This window comes from Callospermophilus lateralis, chromosome 2 (assembly GCF_048772815.1).
Source record: "Callospermophilus lateralis isolate mCalLat2 chromosome 2, mCalLat2.hap1, whole genome shotgun sequence".
Taxonomy (NCBI): domain Eukaryota; kingdom Metazoa; phylum Chordata; class Mammalia; order Rodentia; family Sciuridae; genus Callospermophilus; species Callospermophilus lateralis.
In genome coordinates this window covers 174,220,819-174,240,306 of record NC_135306.1, presented here as the reverse complement: position 1 = coordinate 174,240,306, position 19,488 = coordinate 174,220,819, and positions in this window count along the sequence as shown.

Below are 19,488 nucleotides of genomic sequence, written 5' to 3'. Positions count from 1 at the left end.
ATCTCACTGTAGTTTTAATTTGCATTTCCATAATTGTTAGAGATGGTGAATATTTTTTTCACATATTTATTGATTATTTTTATTTCTTCTTTTGAGAAGTGTTTGTCTAGTTCTTTTGTACATATATTGATTGGATTATTTGAGGTTTTGGTGCTAAGTTAGTTGAGTACTTTGTATAATCTAGATATTAATGTCCTATCTAGGACCAGGTGGCAAAGATCTTCTCCCGTTCTGTAGGCTCACTCTCCATGCTTTTTTTTCTTCATAGTTGTTGCTGTGAAGAAGCTTTTTAATTGATGTCATCTCCCTTACTGATTTTGGGTTTGCATTTTCAGAGTCTTATGAAAACTCAGTGAATAGATTTTCCACATACAAATATTGCCATGTTATCCCCTTCTGTGAGGTTTTGTTATTTTCTGAAAGTTATCAACTAACTAAAAAAGCATTTGCAAGTTGGACTCATCTTTTCTGAAATTGTCTATCAGTTTATGCAAAACTGTCTTTAAAATTATGTGATTATCATTCTTGAAGCAAGCTTGTACTGAAGAAAGATTATTGAGTATCTCTGATGTATTCATTATCCTTTCATACAACATGCATTTGCATGATGCTTCCCGTAACACACTTATTGCTTTAGGTGTTGTTTCACTTAGCCCTTTCAGCACTGTAAGCACAAAGTCTGAAAAAAATAATTTAGAAGAATAAAAGTATTTTTTTTTTTTTTGCCTTACAGTTTCAAAGACCAACTCCATAGTGCTAGAAACAAGCTAAGGCAGAATATCATGGTAGAGGCGCATGGCAGAGGAAAGACATTCAGGACATGAAGACCAGGAAGCAGAGGGAGCTTTGCTAGCCAGGGACAAAATATAAACTCCAAGGACATGCGCCTATGGCCTACTTACTCCTGTCGCATCCTACCTGCCTACAGTTATATCAGGTAACCCATATTAATACACAGATTAGGTTAAGGCTCTCATAATATGATCATTTCACCCTCTGAATTATCTTGCATTAATTTACATATGAACTTTTTCAGGACACCACATATATAAAGGATGACTGGTGCTAAAATCATCATAGAAAATAAAAAACACAAGTCTCTAACATTTTTTATAATATTTTTTAAATGGTGAAACAGGAAATTGGATCAAATTTGCTATGTAATCTGATGAAGATAAACATGTTAGGATAAAAACTGTGAGCAGGAATCTTCTAATTTAAAAATATGGTGGTACATCAGAGTAGGTTAAAGAGGTGCCACTTAAATGGAGATCTGAACTATAAGAAACAACTGGGCAAAAGTGGATGTCAATGGGCAGTTAGATGTGATTGCAGGATACAGAGGGGAATTCCATGCTGGAGTTATAAAATGGGCAAGGATCTGTATGTAGGAAGGTCATTGAAAATGGACTTTTGGATGAGATAACTCTGAAAGAGAGAATATAGATTAGGAATATGACAGAACAGAGCCACCAGGACCCGTTATGATTAAAGTTCATGAGCAGAGGAAACAAAGGGCAGGAACACCAGAATATCAATGGGTTTTTGGAGCCTTAGAAAAACATGATTCATTGGCAAACAATGAACTAACACTTTTGAAAGTCTAAGGATGACATATTCTAAAAATCAGATTTAAAAGAAGGAGGTCACTGGCAAAAGACTCAACCACTTTAGTGAAATGGTACTATGAACTCCCAATTTTGAAGTGAAATTTTCTTTGTTTAATTGACAGTCTCCATTCAGTTATATTAATTCATCAATTTTATACAAACTGAAGATGGTATAGCATCTTGTGATATTTGAGATTTAAAAATTTCTATAGAGTGTATATATTGAAAGAATCATTGAAAATATACAATTCTAAATCAAGTTAAAGTTGCTGAATCAAACTCTTGATCTTTCCCTAAAATTACACTTTTGGTGTATTCCCCACTTTAGATAAGAAATTCTCTATAGTTATTCAGTCTCAACACCTTGGGATTAGACTAAAATTGCCTCGTTTTGTATTTTGTCTGCATATTTTTCTGTTTTTGTGTTCTGTTTTTCCTTTTAAGAATGCAAACTCTATGTTGGGGATGTAAATCAAGTCAAGATGGCGCCTGGCACTTTGCCAGGAGGAGTGGTTTGTGAAGTATTGCCAGCAAGCCATTAAGATGATGAGAATTCCTTAATGACTGACTTCTGTATCTAAATGACGTTAATTGAGTTAAGCTGTGTGTAATTAGTTGGGTATATGTACCTCTGCTGCTCCTGCTACCTTGGGTGCCTGCTACTTTGAGTTCTCAATCAGTTCCCGCAGAGTTCACTGACAATAAAGTAGTTCCCATTTCAACCTTCAAGTTGCTTGTCACCTCCTGGTTACTTTGCCCAGCCGGACTGCAGCAACTCTATAAGAGCAAATATTGTAGACTATTTTGCTCAATGCCTTCCTCCTATTAATGCATAATACATGGTAAGGTTTTTGAATATCTATTGTTTAGTTGTAGTTGGATACAATATCTTTATTTTATTTTTATGTGGTGCTGAGGATTGAACCCAGTGCCTCACATGTGCTAGGCAAGCACTCTACCACTGAGCCACGCCTCGCCCTACATGGTAAGCTTTTAATGACTATTTAAATTTGATCGATGGCATTGCTTCTAAAAAGGAATGAAGAATGAACATGTAGCATCATATTGATATATTGACTATCTCAGAGCTGAAAGTTTCTAAAAAAAAGTTCATTGATTGGTACTAAATTATATCTGGTACATCAGGGTGTGTTATTACACAGTAGAATGACTATAGAAAATGATAATATACTATACATTACAAAGAGAAGGAAAGAGTTTGGTTATTTTTTCCAGAAAGTAATGATAACTGTTTGCAGACATAGATATATGCAACCTGATTTATCATTATATGATGCATATATATATATATATATATATATATATATATATATATATATCACAATATCACATAATACTCCCAACGTAATACACATATGTAATTCAATATTTAAGTACGTACAATGTTTATTGTTAGGTATCAGTTAAGAATGATGCTTTAAAAAGAGAGTTTATGTATAGAAACACATATGAAGATGCCAAAATCAGGCCCTGATACACTGGAAATTAAAGTGGAATTGAAGAATATACCTTCTACCACTTGTCAGCTCACTTTCTTTTCAAACGTCTCTGTTCACTTATCTTAATCTGGATGGCACTGTACTCTGATTTTTCTAAATCTCTGTTGCATTACGTGAAAGAAAATACTGACAAGTAACTGCTTGTTCTCTGAAATTTTGTGTAGAATGTTCTTCATCTTCATTAGACTCTGAAAGAACCTTGAAATTTGGGTCTTTGCCTATTTTTTTGTTGTTGTTTATGTGCTTGTTTTAATCTCAATTATGACTATAATGATTTGTAAAAAGTAGGTTGGCACATTTACTCTAAATAAATAATGGAGATAAAATCTACCTAACTGCACTTTTAAAACTAGCATTACTCTATGGAAATGGTTAGGGGATCTCAAACTGAGAGAACAGTGAAGACAATCTCCTGAGAAATAATTGTTATCTTGCACTCCATCAATTCAGGATGAAGTCTCTGAGATCTGACCAGAAGACTGGCTGCCTTCACCGATCCAAATCTCACCAGGTGTGGCTAATTCTTAGACTGTGATGTGAAGATAAACTTGTGCTTTCATTAAAGATGTAATTTCAAGGGCCATAATCCCTATCTATTAAATTAGAATCGCTCAGTGGAGGACCCAGTAACTTGCTTTTTTAATAAATAATTCAGACTACTCTTTAGCCCTTAAGATTGCTTAGAGATTACTTTGCTTAGAGATTATAAACTAAGATTATGTTTCTAATCTCAGATCTGAGTTTTAACTGTTTAATTTTCATTTCAGAATATGACTTCTACTTTTCTCTTTCTGTTTTTTTTTAAAGATAGACACAATATCTTTATTTATTTTATTTATTTTTATGTGGTGCTGAGGATCAAACCCAGTGCCTGCTCTATTGCTGAGCTATAACCGCAGCCCCCTTTTCTATTTTTTTTCTGAAATCAAATGTTATAATTTAATGCTTTTCACCAAAATACTTTTTAAACAATGCTATATAATGTGTCAAAAGTTTAATCACAATTGTTAAACCATTTCTGTGCATTCAATTAACCAGTCCCAGTCCTACCACTGTCTTAAAGGCCATTTTGTACTGGGCATTTGACAACTCTCTATTGGAAGGTGACCAATGTTTCTAGAGCACAAATCTTGGTGACCCAAACCAGTGTCATAGGGTAAACTTTATTATTTTTGAAATATTAACAGCTGCCATCCCAATGGACTTGGGAAAACAAACAATATCATAACTTTGTACCTCCAGCTGATGGCATGAGGAAGAAGCAAAGTCAGCTATTAGTTGAACTTCTGCTAGCAGGAAAAATATATGATCAGCTTTTCTCATTTGCAGACTACTGAATTCAGAACTTCAATAGGAACTAGGCGCACATAGAAAAGAGTTTAGTTTCAATGAACCACCAAGAATATTGGGATCTAGGCAAAAAACTAGATGAAACTACTTCTGCTGAGTGGCTTCCTTTTTATTGATCTGTTTTGGTTTCCAGAGGCCATCCACTAGAGTAAAAAGAAGATTAGATTAATATGTCACCCTGGGCATTAACAAATATATTTAAATGACTGTTTAAGCAAGAACAAGTATACTTGGACTCTGTTCTTTAAATGGCTCTATTGATTATTGGACAAACAAGCACAATTAATCTAGAAAACAAAAAAACAAATGGCAAAAACACAAAAAAGTAAAAAATATTATAGTCTTTTTTTTTTAACTTTCTGCATTTCAGTAGTGCTATAGAACCTTTAGTCTAGGATGATAACATAATGTTAAAATGATTTCTTAATATTGTTAATAATTTGTTTAAACTTGGACATTATAAAGAATTCTACAGTAGGAGAGACTTTGAGAGACAGATTTGGGACATTTATTTGCCACAGTGAGTTTTCAAAATTCAAAACTAATAATTTCACTCCATTTCCAGAGGTTCCCTATTGCCTCTTCTTTGAAAACATTAAATCCATACTGTTTCAACTTAAAAAAAATTTTAAAAAGACATGCTGCACAATAATCTCAATTTTGGTTCATGAAAACCATTGAGCATTATAGGATCGGTCATTAGTGAAATGCAAACCCACCTACCCAATTTCAGGAGGTCATTGACGCAAAATGAAGGACATAGTTTCAGTTTAAAACAGTGATGCTATAACTCTATGGACATGTTAAATTTGTTTTCAACTCAAATTATATTTCATTAGATTCATTAGTACATGAACTTTTTTCAATTGACTATAAAGGTGTAAAAACTTTTGGATTTTTACACTTGAATAATTTATAGTAAATAAATACATGTTGTTTGCTAAAACAAATTAATATGTATTATTTTTCTTAGCACAAAACAAAAAAATTGTAGAAAACATTCAAATAGAGTTGTTTATATGTCATTATTCATTTCTCAAAAGCAAATGCAAGAAAATTTCAATCATTTATTTAAGATTTTAATATAATTTTATGTGCTATTTTATATATTATCATTAAAAGTTTGGTTGAGCTTGTGTTATGCTCATTTGTTTAGTCTTTTAATATCAGCAAATATATATACACACACACGCATATATGTATATATTCACATATATGTGCATGCATACATATGGTTCATATGTACACACAGACACAGATTTGTTTCTTAATCTCTATTCATGCTCCTACATATTATTAGGAAAACTTAAAAAATACATGACACCAAATTGTTTATTGTTTATCTGACAAATTTCATTGAGTGAATGCTATAATTTATTTGCTAAGTCTGGAAATTCCCCTCTGTGTTATCACAGTTGATTTTGACAAAAAACAGAAAATTAAAGGTATTGATAAGGTGTGAAGTAGTTATCATTTCAGAAAGCCATTAAAAATTTATCATTTTAATTTATAGATTATGAAGGTTCTTAAGATTCAAGAAACATAGATACAATTAAAATTATGTATAGATTTATTTCCAGCCCAATGATACAAATGACTATGTGAGAGCATTAGGACATATTAGACCAATTAGTGTTTGCAAGATTCCAAGGGTATGAAAGAAAGAATGTGTATCTCTGTTTTTAACTAATGGATACATTATTTCTTTCCCTCAGATTGAATAAAAAGAAATTGAAGCTATTAAAGATAGTTAATTAGGGGCTGGGGATGTGGCTCAAGCGGTAGCGCGCTCGCCTGGCATGTGTGCGGCCCGGGTTCAATCCTCAGCACCACATACAAACAAATGTGTCTGCCGAGAACTAAAAAATAAATATTAAAAAAAAAGATAGTTAATTAGAGTAAAATCAAAATGATGACATGAACACTGCTGTCCTTGAAAAAACTCACTTTCTTAGAAGTCATGGCCATTTACATTGTTGTTTTAACTTGAATGATGGAAAGGGACATGTGGCTGCAGTATTAGACTGTGTGTGCCAATTGTGGATATTTGCATCCTGGAGAGATATTCTTATCTCTCCTCTAGTAGAGATATATATATATATATATATAAATTTCTGAAAGAAAACAAAGGACCAATCCCCACTCCTAAAACTAACCCAGGTGTCCATCCTTTCTTCTTTCATTATCATCTCCATGATACTAAAGGAGATCATTTTAGTGGATGAGGAAAGTATCCCAGGGTGGAGCAATGGAGCTCTCTAAGATATGAAAATAGAAAAACAGCCGTAGGTGATATCACAAAAAAAAGGAGAAGAAATCATTTTAGGAAAGAATGTGTCAACTGTGTTGGGAACTACTGAGTGGTTAATAAAGACAAGAACAGAGACAAGACTTAATGCCAGACCACATGGGAATTATTTGTGACCAAGTAAAAGAATAACAGAGTTATGGTGGTCTGGGGTATGTTATTAAAATTATTAAAAGACTGGAGAGTAGAAAGGAGGAGAAAGGAGAAGAATGGAGAGAAAAGGAGAAATTGATATTCTAAAATAATTTCAGGTAGCTTTAGGACTGAAGTTCTTGATGTCACCACACAGGATCACCTCTAAATCACAAGTTGTAAAGGAGGAAGTTTGATTCTAAAAAAGAGCATCTTCATGGACAGTATTAGGACAGAATTTGTGCATAGTTGAAAGGCTGCCTAAATGGCCTTTTAAATCTCATAATTAATATGAGTTGAAAATCGAGAGGACGGTAGTCATAAAATGAGGTACTTGGGGAAGAAATATGACAAACGATGAACAGATGTGTATTAACTATCTGAGACAATGAGAAATCTCATTATGTAAAAAATCACAGTAATATAATTTGTTTAATAGATTGATTCCCTATGACAAGTTCATTTCCTTAGAATCTCTCTCTCTCCCCATTTTTATTAGTGCCTTTCTTACAGAGTTGTTGTGAGCATTATATAAAAATCATAAATATTATCACACAGGATATCAATTCACAGTTTATATTTTGTCTTATTTCATTTTCATAAATGCCATTCCTATTTTTTGGTTGGTTTGTGAAGAGCATATTCTGAAATCTAAAAATTTTATAGATATGCTGTTTTTGTTACTATTGCTCTGTAGTATAGTTTGAAGTCTGGTATCGCTATACTGCCTGATTCACACTTCCTGCTTAGAGTTGTTTTTGCTATTCTGGGTCTTTTATTTTTCCATATGAATTTCATGATTGCTTTATCTATTTCTACAAGAAATGCGGTTGGGATTTTGATTGGCATTGCATTAAACCTATAGAGAACTTTGGTAATATCGCCATTTTGATGATGTTAGTTCTGCCTATCCATGAACAGGGTATATTTTTCCATCTTCTAAGATCTTCTTCTATTTCTCTCCTTAGGGTTCTGTAGTTTTCATTGTATATGTCTTTCACCTCTTTTGTTAGGTTGATTCCCAAGTATTTTATTTTATTTTTTTGGATATTGTGAATGGAGTGGTTGTCCTCATTTCCATTTCAGATATGCAGGAATGCCTTTGATTTATGTGTGTTGATTTTATATCCTTCTAGTTTGCTAAATTCATTTATTAACTCTAGTAGTTTCTTTGTAGACCCTTTTGGGTCTTCTAGGTATAGAATCATGTCATCTGAAAATAGTGATAATTTAAGTTCTTCTTTTCTTATTTTTATGCCTTTAATTTCTTTCATCTGTCTAATTGCTCTTGCCAGTCTTTTGAGAACTATGTTGAACTGAAGTGGTGAGAGAGGGCATCCCTGTCTTGTTCCAGATTTTAGAGGGAATGTCTTCAATTTTTCTCCATTGACAATGACGCTAGCCTGAGGCTTTACAATATTGAGGTATGTTCCTGTTATCCCTAGTTTTTCTAGAGTTTTGAATGTAAAGGAATGCTGTACTTTGTCGAATGCTTTTTCTGCATCTATGGAGATGATCATATGGTTCTTATCTTTAAGTCTATTGATGTGATGAATAACATTTATTGATTTCCGTATATTGAACCAGCCTTGCATCCCAGGGATGAAACCTACCCAATCATGGTGCACAATTTTTTTGATATGTTTTTTATCCGGTTCGCCAGAATTTTTTTGAGGATTTTTGCATCTAGGTTCATTAGAGATATTGGTCTGTAGTTTTCTTTCTTTGAAGTGTCTTTGTCTGGTTTAGGAATCAGGGTGATGTTGGCCTCATATAATGAATTTGGAAGTTCTCCCTCTTTTTCTATTTCCTGAAATAGCTTAAAAAGTATTGGTATTAGTTCTTCTTTAAAGGTTTTATAAAACTCTGCTGTGTACCCAACCAGTCCTGGGCTTTTCTTAGTTGATAGTCTTTTGATGGCTTCTTCTATTTCCTCAATTGATATTTGTCTGTTTATGTTGTCTATATCCTCCTGACTCAATCTGGGCAGATCATATGACTTAAGAAATTTATCGATGCCTTCACTATCTTCTATTTATTGGAGCATAAGGATTCAAAATAATTTCTAATTATCTTCTGTATTTCTGAAGTGTCTGTTGTGATATTGCCTTTTTCATCCCGTATGCTAGTAATTTGAGTTCTCTCTCTTCTTCTCTTCATTAGCATGGCTAAGGGTCTTTCAATCTTATTTATTTTTTCAAAGAACCAACTTTTAGTTTTGTCAACTTTTTCAATTGTTTCTTTTGTTTCGATTTCATTGATTTCAGCTCTGATTTTAATTATTTCTTGCCTTCTACTTCTTTTGCTATTGTTTTGCTCTTTGTTTTCTAGGATTTTGAGATGAAGTTTGAGATCCTTTATTTGTTGGTTTTTTCTTTATTTAAGGAATGAACTCCAAGCAATGAATTTTCCTCTTAGAACTGCTTTCATTGTGTCCCATAGATTCCGATATGTTGTGTCTGTGTTTTCATTTATCTCTAAGAATTTTTTAATTTCCTCCTCCATGTCTTCTAAACCCATTGATCATACAGTAACCTATTGTTAATTCTCCAAGTGATGCATGATTTTTCCTTCCTTCTTTTATCGTTGATTTCCAGTTTCATTCCATTATGATCAGATAAAATGCATGGTATTATCTCTACTCCTTTATAATGTCTAAGAGTTGCCCTGTGACATAATATATGATCTATTTTTGAGAAGGATCCATGTGCTGCTGAGAAAAAAGTGTAACTGCTTGATGTTGGGTGATATAATCTATATATGTCAATTAAGTCTAGGTTATTAATTGTATTATTGAGTTCTATAGTTTCTTTATTCAACTTTTGTTTGGAAGATCTGTCCAGTGGTGAGAGAGGTGTGTTGAAGTCTCCCATAATTATTGTATGGTGGTCTATTAGACTCTTGAACTTGAGAAGAGTTTGTTTGATGAACATAGCTGCACCATTGTTTGGGTCATATATATTTATGATTGTTATGTCTTGTTGGTGTATGGTTCCCTTGAGCAGTATGTAATGTCCCTCTTTATTCCTTTTGATTAACTTTGGCTTGAAATCTATTTTATTTGATATGAGTATGGACACTCCTGCTTGTTTCCAAGGTCCATATGAGTGATATGATTTTTCCCAACCCTTCACCTTCAGTCTATGTATGTCTTTTCCTATCAAATGTGTCTCCTGTAGGCAGCATATTGTTGGATCTATTTTTTTTTTTTGATCCATTCTACTAGCCTGTGTCTCTTAATTGGTGAGTTTTAGCCATTAACATTTAGGGTTATTAATGAGATATGGATTGTTCTTCCAGCCATATTTGTTTATTTATGTTACTTAACATGGTGTGTTTTTCCTCTTTGATTATTTTTCCCCCCTTTACTGTCCTACCTCCCACTGTTGGTTTTCATTGTTATTTTCCATTTCCTCTTCCTGTAATGTTTTGCCGAGGATGGTTTGAAGACATGGTTTTCTAGCTGCAAATTCTTTTAACTTTTGTTTATCGTGGAAGGTTTTAATTTCATCTTCCATCCTGAAGCTTAATTTTGCTGGATACACAATTCTTTGTTGGAACCCATTTTCTTTCAGCATCTGAAATATGTTGTTCCAGGATCTTCTAGCTTTCAGAGTCTGTGTTGGAAGATCAGCTGTTATCCTGATTGGTTTACCCCTAAATGTAATCTGCTTCCTTTCTCTTGTAGCTTTTAAAATTCTCTCCTTATTCTGCATGTTGGGAATCTTCATTATAATGTGTCTAGGTGTGGATCTCTTATGATTTTGCACATTCGGCGTCCTGTAGGCTTCTAGGCTTTGGGATTCTGTCTCATTCTTCAAGTCTGGGAAGTTTTCTCGTATTATTTCGTTGAACAGATTGGTCATTCCTTTGGTTTGGACCTCTATACCCTCATGTATCCCAATGACTCTTAAGTTTGTTCTCTTTATGTTATCCCATATTTCTTGGATGTTCTGCTCATGGTTACTTAACAGTGTCGCTGAGCTGTGTATGTTCTTTTTAAGTTGAAATATTTTGTCTTCATTGTCTGATGTTCTATCTTCTAAGTGTTCTACTGTGCTGGTAGTAGTCTCATTTGAGTTTTTAATTTGGTTTATTGCTTCCTGCATTTCTAGGATTTCTGTTTGTATTTTATAACCTCTATCTCCCTGTATAGTTGATCTTTTGCTTCTTGGATTTGTTTATGTAATTCATTGTGGAAGTGATCTTTCATTGTCTGATTTTGCTGTCTAATGTCTTCCTTGAGACTCCAGATCATCTGAAGCATGTATATCCTGAATTCTTTATCTGACATTTCATCTGCTGCAGATATTTCCTCTTCTAAAGTTGAGTTGAACTGCATTGCTTCTGGTCCTTTCTTTCCTTGTCTTTTCATACTGCTTGCGTTTCTTTCTGCTTGGTGAAACTGTTGTGTTATTGAATTTTCCCTCTATATATTTATATTGCTCTTGTATAGTTGCAAAGTCTCCCTTTTGTGGAGAAAGACAATGTTAACAGTTCTCAATATCAATAGTACATCCTCTAAGCACACGTTTTCCTTATTACTACATTTATAGCTAGACTCTATGTCTACAAATGTTGGTTTTGATTATTGTTTACAAATATAGTCATTAGTTTCATGAAAGGCATACCATTTCTGGTAGCTTGAAGAAAAGTGGATTTCAGGTGTAGGATGTTTATGGGGAAAGGAGTGAGAGTATGGGGTTAGTCTAACTTAGTAAATTTGGAGAGCTCTAACCAATAGATGGGTAATTTATGGAAGAATGTATAGATTCAAATTCCTATTTGTATTTATAAGATTACCCTACTTATGAAAGTAAAATTTAGGGGGTTGCAAGTGGGATAGAGGGAGTAAGAGGGAGGAAAACAGTTAACAAGGAAAGGGAGAGAAAAAAGAGAGCGGTGAAAAGAAAATACGAGAAAAAAGAAAAGGAATAAAAAGGGGGAAGGGAGGTGGGGCATATGCAATTCCTCTATAGTATATTATTTCAGTTGTTAAAGACCTTTTTCGTGTACAATTTTTGGTTTCACATATGTTCAGGTTGCGAAGACTCCAGGGGGAAGGGTAGAGGAGACTGGGTGAATGGCTGAAAAGAGAGAGAGAAGAGAGAAAAAGAAAGAAAAAAAAGAAAAAAAAAATGTTTCTCAGAACTCTGTTTTCATTTCTTCTAGTTGGTGGCATTGTCTATTCCTAGCTTGAGTCTCTGGGTTCAGGATGGTGGTGGTAGTCAGTGTGAGAGGACTTGAGCTTCCACCTGTGGCCTCTCTACTCTTATTCTCTGAGATGTAAACCAGCTGCCTGATCCGCTGCAGAACCGCACTGGTAGCCATGCCAGTCAACCGGTTGGTGGGTTTTAAGGGTTGGTGGGATTTTCCAAGATGAGTTCCATCAGTTTTTCTCATAAGGTGTTTGATGAGGTGGGGGTGTTGGGGAAACCTTATGTTTGTCAAGAGCTCAGTCAGGTGACCACACTGGGGGGCGGCAGGGCCCCTCCTCCAGTTGGAGTGGTCTGTCTACCTCACCGGTGGGAGGCTGGGCTCCTCCAACTGGGGAGGTCTGTCTACCGCTCAGGTGAGTCACTGGGCCTGTTCTCCAGGTCGCAGGTCTGCCTACCATGCAGGCGCAGGTGGCTGCTGGGCCCCTACCCCAATTGGGGTGCTCTGTCTACCACACCAGCGGGCTTCTGGGCCCCTTCTCCAGGACACACAGCCTGCCTACCTTGCAGGCAGCCGCTGGGCCCCTCCTCCAATAGGGGTGATCTGTTTACCACGCCAGCAGGCCGCTGGGCCTGTTCTCCAGGTCGCAGGTCTGTGTACCGTGCAGGTGCGGGCGGTGGCTGGGCCCTTCCTCCAATTGGGGTGATCTGTCTACCACACCAGCGGGCCGCTGGGCCCCTTCTCCGGGACGCACGGTCTGTCTACCTTGCGGTTGGCAGCTGGGCCCCTAGTCCAATAGGGGTGATCTGTCTACCACGCGGGGGGGGGGGGGGGCGCTGGGCCTGTTCTCCAAGTCACAGGTCTACCTACTTGCAGGCGTGGGCGGCGGCTCTCTGTAGTACTAATTTAATAGGGAAGAGAAATAGGGCCATATTGGAGGTGTGAATTTATCTATTTAATCCTGAAGAGATGCTTAAAGATGTACCAAGAGAAACCCACATAGATACTTTTTCTTCTGATTAAAATATTTCTATAGAGTAATTCAAGTATTCCAGTCATACACAAGTAAAGGAATTTTAAATTTTATTTTTATATAATTAATGCACAATAAGTAAAATATATAAAAACTGTATAAATTTATGTTTTTTCACATATGCATGCATTTACAAGATGTTCATCATAAACAGATATAAAACACATTTTTAACTCCCACAATTTTCTTCATTCCTTCCTCTCCTTTGTCTCTCCATAAGAGTTGATTTATTTTCTGTCCCTAGAGATCATTCTGTAATGTGATGGATCTGTTTATATATTTCAACACAGAAAAATAAGTTATTTTTATAATCTTTCTTCTCTTACTCACCATTATTCTTTTTGAGATTAATTCATGTTTTGCATGCAAATGAACATGTTATTATATATAAAACTGCTCTGAACATTCATTGGTTGTCTATGTCTGGAAAACTTATTGATAGAAGTGACCCCTCTTTGGAGTCCCCTCTTTTTGTACCATACCTTTAGATCTGTGGCATTATGCAGCTACATCCATAACATTTGGCATTGCAAGGAGGTATCTGAGGACCTCAGCATGCTTCTGTTGCAGATATGGTCAAGAAGATACATATTAAAATATCTATTATGTTATTGTAAATCCAGTAAAATCTTAATTTAACTTATACAGTAGTTAAGAAATCAATATAATTTTAAAATTATGAGTAAAAATGAATTTTTATATTCAATGTATAGTTATTGTAGTAAATCGAATTCCCACATATGCCCATGCGTTAATCCAGGACTTATAAATATGTTACTGTATGTGGCATAAGGGACTTTTTAAGGATCTTGAAATGAGGATATTTTTCTCAATTCTGCAAGAGAGCTAAGTGGAATCCCGATTAAAAAAAAATCCTTTATAAAAGAAGAGCTGGAGGATCAGTCAGTATTAAGAGATGTAACAATAGAATCCTAAGGTTGGGATGATCTGAGAAAGGTGGACCCTAAAAGCTGAAGTAAACACCAAAGCAGAAACTGTTCTCAGAATCATCCATAAGAACAAGTCTTGCCAGCACATGAGATTAATCTAACTGGTTTCAGAGCTCTGCTCTCCAGAATTGGAAGATAATAAATCTGTAATGCTTAAAACTGCTAAATTTGTGGAAATTTACTACCATAGACACCTATTCCTATAGTAAAGGAGTCATTCAGAGTATGGAACTGGAGTATTCATAGAGATTAAGAACTACATTTTCAGGTTGTAGAGAATTATTGTAATATATGAAATATTAAGAAATATATTTCATATGGCATAACTCTGATATCTTCATGAAAGATGATTGAAACACAAGGATGAGACAGAGTAGAGACCAGTTAGGAGAAGGTAGAAATAATCAGAAATCATTAAAGTTCAAAGTAAGCTGGCATTAGGTGTAAATGAAGAGCAAGGGAGAGCTTCCTATTATATTTGGTATGTGGCAATATGAGGCTTAGGCAACTATAAAGTTTGAGATTATGAAGTCAAATAATGGAGAAAAAAAAAAACTAAATAGGACGAAGCTAGTCTCCCTATATTTTTTCTATGACTTCAGTCTTTTTCAGTTAGGCATATTATTACTGCCATTACTATAAAATTGGTGAATTTCTGGTCATCATTTAGAATTCATACTGAATTTTACCTTTGCTTTGACTGTGTTTTTTAATTTCTAAGAATCAGATATTAAATTTCTTAATAAAAATATTATGAATCATAAAAAACACAAGTGAGTTTTGAATTAAATGACCTTGTTTACAATATGCATGTATTTTTTCTCTATGCCACAGTGCCCTACTTGTGCAGAGGCACTTATGCCAACAGTTAAATGATGTGGACTGAGACAAAATTAGTGGCATCAAACTCATCTGTTGTACTTCAGCTTCCAATTGCAAAAGAAAAAGGAGCTGTCCAGTGGAAAATATGCAGTTCCAAGTTTGGAATTTGAAACTGCAATATCCAAACTCTATCAATGTGCTAATGATTCTTGTTATTTGCACACACATTCCAGGCCCAGTCACTGAAAAATACCTCAGGGAACTTTCTATTCTACATATCAACTATTCTTTCTTTTTTTTCTTCTTTTTCTCCTCCTCTTCCTTTTGCTTCTTTCTCTGTTGATGATGCTTTATTTCTACATCTTATTTCTTCTTCCATCTTTACTTCATGCTTGCTGTTGAAAGAATATTTGATGATATAGAAGGGTACAATGAAAAATGATAGGCTTAAGTTGAAAAAGAATGGTATGGGCTAAATAGAAGGTAACACGTTTTGACAAGGAACGTAAGTGAATAAGGAAATGTAATATTGAAGAAAGGTAGAATCTTATTTCCTCAAGGTGCCATGCCCACTAGTTTCAATATGAATACACACCTTTAGAAATGAATCTAAGAAGAAACAATATGCTATCTGATATTCCCATTCATGTCTAAAATCTCCTCGTTCTGCCTGGAAAAAAAACACACATATCATTTTTATTTTCAACAAAGTATTATTTTGTATCTACTATGTATCGGTTCTCATAAAATAATAAGGGATTGTCTGATTCACTGCCTTTAAATAGTTCATAGTCAACACCAATAGAAAAATCCATATTTGTTGGCTTTTAGTTACTATAACAAATACTTCAGATAAATAAGAAAGGTTTATTTTGTTTCACACATTTGTAAATAATCAAAAAAAAAGTGGCCCCATTATTTTTGGCCTGTGGTATAACACAGGACATTGTGGGAAGATCACATGGTGGCAGAGGCCTGTTCACTTCCTGACCTGGAATTGAAAAAGGGAAGGGGGAACAGAATTGGCATGGTCCAATTCCTTTGGGGTGTACACCACATCATCTAAAGTCCCCCTTTAGGTACTCCCTTTTAATTTCCACTACCTCCCAACAGTACCAGGTTGGGCATTAAGACTTTAGGACACAGGCCTTTTGGGAACAATCTCAGTCTAAACTAGGACAATACACAAAATGTTCTGTTTTGTGAATTTTGAAACAAAACAAAAGAAAATACAACACTAGGAGAAGTACTTGCAAATGGCAAATTTGTACTCAAAGAAAGGATGAGTCTCTGCAGAGAATAGACTTGAGGAAAAATCTAAGTTTAAATCCTTTTAGTATTCTCTTCATTGTACACCAATTCTCCTTGGCCCTGCTGGGCTGTTACTCCTGAACTGTCATAGATGTGACACAAATCAAATCATCTAATCCAGGAAAAGACAATTACGAGACATCAGTGAATCTATCAGACTATAATTTTTATTCTTCAATTTTCTCTTCTTTCCCTCCCAGTTTTATAAGAGTACATGTCAGTATTTGGCTTAAATGCTTGAAATTCTATTCTCACCGGAGATAGAAAGGTATGAACTAAATGTCTCCTTAGCATCTTTTCAGTTCTTTATATCCACTGTTCTGGAAAATATTAAAAATAAAATGTTCAGCCATAACATTTTTTAATATTCATTCTTCTGCTAAGGAAAATGAAATTGCATTATGTTTATAGTTATTGCCATTGTGTTTCCCAGCTTACATCTATACCAAGATGACTTTTCCACTCCTTGCCTGATTTTGAAAATAATATTTATCCCACCAATATTTCTTTTTAAATCTAGATGTAGCTTGTTTGGTAAAATTAATAACACTCCAGGTCACTGGGAAAATAAAAAGTCTCCTTTCTTTATATTTCTATTTATCTCTTCCTTCATTCATTATTGACCTTAAATTAGACCTTCAAGAAGACAGAGATATGCTACATTCTAATACCACAATAGATCACAGGAGGAGATGCAGATGTTGCAATCAGAGCAGGTGAGGGAAGAGCTGTTCTCTATAGTGCTTAAAAGTAGAAGTGGCATCCAGGTAACTTTCAGAAAAGCAGTCTCAGACTCACAGTAAACATCAATGTATGTAAAGTAGGATGCAAACTGCCTTTAATGCTATTTATCATTATTATTCATGCAATGGAGGAAATGGAGGAGAAAGCTCTGAAATAAGGAGCTGTCATCTCCTTTTTTTTTTTTTTGGTGATTGTTTGGCTGCAAAAAATAATACTTTAACTCAAAGGCCAACTGCTTTTTAGCTCAGCTGTTATTCCAAATTGAGGCTTCTTCCACCATAGACACAAGAAAAAAAAAGTAGATTTCTTCCTTTGCCACCCTACCAGGATAGTTTTTAGAACAGTGATGGAAGGAAAAATAGTAAGTAAACACCCTTAAATCTAACATGGTCCTTCATTCAGCTGTACTTTAGAAAGATATTTTCTTACCTTTGAGTAACAGTGACCTTCTAAACACTAACTCTGAAGCTCTAGAATCATAACCATGAAATTCTAGGAAGTCATTCTTTTTCCTACCGAATTTAGAACTTTCTGGAAGGATAAAGCTTTAACAAGATTAGAAAGAACAAGCACACTTGGTTCAGGAATAGGAGGTTTGCCATTTTCTCACTGTAATGAACAGGTGTAACAGTTTTGTTGTTGTTGTTAGAAAAATAATGGAAATAATGCCTTGGTGATCCATGGTCATAGTGCATCATGTATTGGATTGTGCTTACTCTTGCCTTTGCCCTGCAATGACCTTGGTCAGTTCATGTCCTATTATCACATGGGTCAGTGCCACAATATCTACTTTGTATGTATGGTATTAGCTCAGTGATTATGGACGATAGCTAGTATAATATCTGAATAACTTTTGCTTTAGTTATAATCCAAATTCTGGGAACTGCTGGAAGCTGTTGTACAATTAGGAAGAATGTGTCTCAGTTTGAAGGCCATCAGAGAGGAAAACTAACTCTTATTGTGAGAGAAATAGCCTTTTGTTCTACTCAGACATTCAGTCCATTGGATGGATGAAACCCATCCTTATGGAGGGCAATTTGCTTTATAGAGTTAGCTAATTTAAATATGATTCTCATATGAAACACCCTCAAAGAATTACCCTAAATCATGTTTGGATAAATATCTTGGAACCCATGATCTAGTCAAGTGGCACATAAAGTTAACTATGATACTATACAAATATAGGTAATTTTTTTGTAAAAATAGAAAAAACTAATATCCCATGTTTTGCTGACAATATTATCTTTCTTGAAAGTACTCAACTTTATCTTTGAAAGCAATAAAATATACAATATCTAAAAGTACAGGCATGGTTGTTTTCCAAGAAAATTTTATTTACAAAAATAAATCACAGATTAGACTTGGGAGGAAAGATTAAAAAGTCATCTACATTTCTTTTCATGACAGAAAGGACTATAGATCATTTGCTGATCCTTGATATAAATCATATAATAAATACATTGTAATTCATCAATTTGGAAACTTTGTTTAATTTCTCAGCAATTATAAGACCAAATAGTGTTATATTCTGAATTTATGAATTCAAATGTGGTAAGTATAGACTTATCACGGAGGACTTCAGTTTCCTATGTTCAGTCCCTTATTCTCTGTATTTAGTTTACATCTATTAATGGATGACTTTCAATCCAATGTCCTGAATTCATTTTGTTTTCTTTGCTAAGGTCTAGTATACCATGAACAAAATTTCAAAATGACACCCATTTTTGCAGCCCATAAGTTAAAATCCTGTTTGGGCAAAGGATTTTTTTCCCCTCAAACACTAAATTTGATTCTTTCCAGGAATTGTTACTGCACTATCTGAAGGGCCATGGGAGAGTTTCCTTGAGTTTTAGATCATACAACTGTGTCAGTTAGCTTTCCATCACCATAACAGAAGGCCTAAGATAATTAACTTACAAGGAGGAAAATTCCTTCTGACATACAGTTCCAGAGGTTTCTGTTTATGGTCACTTGACCCCATTAGCTTTGAGGTGGTGAAGCAGGGCATATGACAAGGACCAAGCTGTTTACTTCATGGTGATGGGAAGCAAAGAGAAGAAGTAGAATAACTTGTGTCCCAATAATTCATTGAGGACATGCTACCAATGAACTAATTTCCCTCCCACTAAGCTCCAGCTCATAAAATTTCACCACCTCCCCCATGCTCTGGCCAAACCTTTAACATTGGGTCTACTGGGGACACTGAAAAAACAAACTATACTAATAGTCTACATTTCTTTTTACTGTTTGCAAGCTAAGACCTGCAGAATGAGATTTAATGCTTTTATTGACTATTTCTTGACTATTACTCAATTGTCTTTTTAAATATTCCTTATAAATAATGTGTAGCTGATTGATTTAAAACTTCCATCAAATTCCTATCTCTTGTACGAGGTGAAAATGACCAAGTCATCTCTCATTGATAATAATTACAACTGCAAACCTTTAATGTATTTGTAAAATGTAAGATTTTACTCTAAGAACCATTAGTAAATTAGCTAATTTAATATTTACAATAACTTAATAATTTAAGTTCCCTCCATTTTGTAAA